Genomic DNA, 4,586 nt, shown 5'->3' on the forward strand with positions numbered 1-4,586 from the left:
CCTTGGGTGTATATATAGAGAGAATAAATTAACATCATAACCTAATCACACACACATAACAATTTTGTGTGCATCCTCTCTCATAAAACCGGGTTTCTCTCAAGAACCCTAACCATCCTTAACTATACATCCTAAAGGGGAACTCGATCAAGAAGACAAGCATGTCGGCTACATTATACCCTGCTGCGGTTACTACTCTTCATGCTGTAACAGGTTCATAGGTTTACTATTTATCATGTTTTCTATTACTTACATAAAATACTGATCAAAAGCTTTTCACCACCATAACATCAAACATCCCTTTTGATCTCACCTTTGGGAAAGGCCTTTTCAAAAGGATGTATCGTTATAAGGAGCGTTTTCATCTAAAGCTTCATTTATCACTTTGGATTAAAGAATAATCATCCACTTAAATTCTTTCAGTCTCTTTAGATCACCTTTTAAATTTACTTTAACTTACAAAATTAGTATTATTGCTGTAAATTAATGATTATATCTTTAAATTTACAAAAAGTAACTTATCCATATTAAAATAACGATTAACAATTGCACTTATAATGGTTGATGATAATAACTACTGATTACATGAGTTAAACCACTAAACAAAACAATAACTTGATCAAATTTTTAATAAGATTTTTCTGTCTCTTTACCTCTCAGCTCACAACCATCCTTCAATCTTGAAATCCTTAGATGTGTCAGTCCAACCTATGTATCCCTAAATGTATACAAACAAAAGTTTAAAATAATGTGACATGTCAAAATATGATTGATTGGTTAGTATCGGCGGCATTCTCAACTCCGCCAGTCTTTTAAAATTGATGATATCATGTGGTTAGGCGGACAATGTTCGTGCCGGTACCACCTCACTATGCCATCCATCCTTCATCCACTCTCTACTCTAATAAATAGCTTCGGTATTTTTTTTTTGAAATGACTAAATTACGCTCTACGAGGATTGAACCCATGATTAAACACTTGACCTTCTAATCTCCAATTCTACACCCTACCTCTTTACCACCCTACTAAAATAAGAATGACAAATAGCTCCAGTGTTACACGGTTTTGAAAATAATTTTCATTACAAGACTCCTAAATTTGCTTTACATATACTCGCATATATTGATTGATGTTTATTTTTTTTGAATTTTATCAATTATAATTACTAATTGCAAAACAAAAACAACAATTTGTTCAAATTTGAACAAGTAAACATTTAATTACAATTCATAATGAAGGATAAGAAGACAGCAAATGAGCAGGAATACAAGAAGCATCCTTCCAAACCCTAGAATGCAACATCAAGATCTGCTTCACTCTCTCCTTTGTTCTATCACTATAATCAATCTGAATCATCAAACAAAGCTTTGAAACAACACCCACCTCCACCATCTCTTGAAGCACACCACAGCTTCCAGAAAACCTACAAACCAAACACAATATCCTCACTGCCCTATCACTTGCCACATGAGAAACCCTCAAGATCTTCTTCGACACCGCCGCCAGCCCCGCCGCATGCTCCACCAGCTTCGCCCGCCCCTCCGCACACCGACAGATCTGCTCCAACGCCACCAGCATCAGCTCACTCCCCCTTCTGTCCGAGGTTTCAATCAGACGGTCGACAAGCACCGAAACCATCCCCGACTCCGCCGCCTTTATTCGGTTCCTCCCCCATCTAATAACATCCACCATAACCTCTAATGTGGCCTTGATCATTTGAGGAGAAACGTTTTCATTTAATATTCCAACCGTTTCGACGAAAAGATCCTGCGAAACGGACGCGATCCGTGCGGGGTCCACCGCCTTGAAAAGAGATTTTAGAAACGTTATTGCGTGCAAACGAGACCGGACGCTTCCAAATCTCGTTACACGCAATAACGCGTCTAAAAGGACAAACTCAGTGCACGAGACTCCTGCCAGCGTGTCAGATAATGCCAAGTCATTATTGATCAAATCTCGTAACATCAAATCCGCGCATTGAAGATGATGAACCACAGCTAATGCTTCATCACACGCTTCAGTGACGGATCCAGGATTATTATTGTTATTATTTTCTCTTACTATCACCTTTGTCAAGAACTCGAACAAACTCGAATCCTCCATGCACGTTTTATTTCCAGCTTGTGCAATTGATCTCAATCTTCTCAAGCACCTGATTTGGTTTTGCGGGTGTCGTTTCGCATCGTTTACGAGCTTTACGATCTGGGATTTGTCAATCGGTGTTGTCGGGACGAGATCAAACTCGTAATGTGAGTTGATGGTGCACCAAGACTGGATCAACCGGCGAAGGGTGTGGTTAGGGATTAGATCGGTACCAGACAAGGGCTGTTTGGTGACCGGGCAGCTGGTTCTTTTACATGTAAACAACCATCTTTCTATGCTTTCTCGATCATAAGTGATGCCGGTTGATACTGTGACTGGATCTTTCATAGGTTGCATGGATATTGGGCACAGAAAATGAGATGGGACTTCAGTTTGGATCTCCATTTTTGGAAGATTGTGAAGATTGAAACCCTATTCTTTTTAGTTTAAATCTCAACTTTTGACAGAAATGCAATTTGCCAATTTGGTTTTATATTGAAAGAGAAAGGAGTGAGGCTGTATTAATAGAAGGGAAAAGTCAACACTAGTATAATTAAGAAGAGAGAGAGAGAGAGAATTTCTAGAAAGTCCTTGAACTTTACATCAACTCAAGTTATGATCTAAATGTTATTATCCAAAACATACTTGAGATGCATTTGTATCAAGTTTATATTTATATAAATGTTTAAATTTTACCCAACTACAGCTAGTATTTGTGCATGCGCGATATGGTGTATTTTGTATGACGTAGACTATTTACAAGAGTTTTAAAAATACACATAAACACATGGAAAAGTTAACGTCGAATATGTATACATCAAAATATTCATATTTACATTGAAGTATTACTAGTTAGAATGGAAAAAAGGGTAGACAACGTCGTTTAAAAGAATTAAGATAGTTCGATCACTTGATACATATATTCTTAGTGTTGTTGATTCCTAGGTAGTGCTTCTTTCTCTCTACTACCTATTGATATTAGTGGACTATGATTAACTTGTAATACCGAACCATATGTATAACCTTTCGCTCAATGCTAGAATCGATAATTGAAACATAGCATCTGTGGTTACATTAATCGAGGATACATGACATAAGCAATTGCGTATATGCTGACTTTATATTAGAAAAAATATGGTTAGTAGAATCAATAACAGGGAAGACATAGTGGGCTTGTCAAGACATGAGACAGGAGACAGAAAGAATCGAGATCAGTAGGAAGATCGACCCGCCTGATGTAGTACTATAAAAAAACCTATGTGCGACACTTCCATTTAAAGCAAACTTGCATGTGCTTAAAGTTGTACATTCTGTTTTAGTCGTTGTGCTTATTTATCAATGAGGTTGGTAGTCCATTGGCAAAGACAAAACCCTTAAAAAACCAATAAGTTAGGAGGTCTTGGGTTCAAGTGTTGGAAATATTTATATGGCTTTTGACCATTTAATATTTATATGGACTAAATGTGTGTAACCTCATAACTATGGTGTCTAACTTGATGGGAGTTAATACCATAAGGGGTCAATATGTAAATATGGTGGTTAAAAGATTATGGAGTCGTTGCCCTAATATAACTGACGATCATCTTCTTCATATGATCACAGATAAAATACTCTAACACCATAATTGTATCCATCATAATTGAAAGGCAATTAGACTCTTAATCAAGATCATCATCATGGCATCATCTTCATCAAACACTCAAAGGAATGAATCTTCTCAATTAAGTAAGTTTTACAACCCATTATTTGTGGTAGATTAATTTGGGACTTGTATAATTGATATCATATGTTGAAGTTGATTCAACATGTGGCATCAGAGCCATGTGTTATATCTAATTCAATTAGTCAATCATAAGAATTGTTTTTTTTTTGGAAATTAAATTTTGATTTGGGTTTTATATCATACGGCGTTAAATATGATTTTGTAAAAATCGAAATCTTTGTTTTATGCAAACAAAGCAAATTATTAACTACCCATGCTTTTGAGATTCACAACAAATTTTGACAATAAACAATTAAGAATTGGATTGCATTGAATTAATTATGTGTTTAATGCCATCGATTAAAAGAAAAAAAATCGAGATATATGTTTCTAGAAACTTATGCCCACTTAAATTAGATTAATGGATTTTAAAATTTGTTGTTGTATTACGTGTTGTCAGTTAGTCATAAATATTTAATGAGTATTTAATGTTTTGCAATACATATTTTCTAGAAACTAATAAAATAAGTTCAATGCAAATTGATTACTTGTATTGTGATTATATTTTCACAAATTTGCAAATCCTTTTGTTTTCCTATGTACGTTAAAATTATTTAATGAATACTGGAATACAAATAAACTTTCATGCATTACGTGCATGATTTATAATTCATGTGATTCCTCTCTGTATTCATAAAAGGTTATATGAAAACGAAATCATTTGCATGCCTACTGTATTATAGTTCATGAAGACTGATTTTATTCATATATATTGTTTACATTTAAAATGGCATGCACTTTA

General features: G+C 35.0%; 1 pseudogene across 2 annotated transcripts; it reads right to left on the reverse strand.

Moving 5' to 3' along the window:
* Window positions 1-275: 275 nt before the first annotated feature.
* LOC143624680 (E3 ubiquitin-protein ligase PUB23 pseudogene) lies at window positions 276-2,706 on the reverse strand (annotated as a pseudogene). 2 transcript variants are annotated; one of them, XR_013152157.1, is made up of 2 exons: window positions 2,514-2,706; window positions 276-2,481 (listed from the first exon to the last, which is right to left on the reverse strand). The product of XR_013152157.1 is annotated as an E3 ubiquitin-protein ligase PUB23 pseudogene, transcript variant X2 (transcript). The 2 variants fall into 2 exon arrangements; XR_013152156.1 differs by having other exon boundaries at window positions 276-2,706.
* Between the last annotated feature and the right edge of the window lie 1,880 nt (window positions 2,707-4,586).

This window comes from Bidens hawaiensis, unplaced genomic scaffold, assembly GCF_021521415.1.
Source record: "Bidens hawaiensis isolate Kalapana, Puna unplaced genomic scaffold, B.hawaiensis_p1.1 tig00003956_1, whole genome shotgun sequence".
Classification (NCBI taxonomy): domain Eukaryota; kingdom Viridiplantae; phylum Streptophyta; class Magnoliopsida; order Asterales; family Asteraceae; genus Bidens; species Bidens hawaiensis.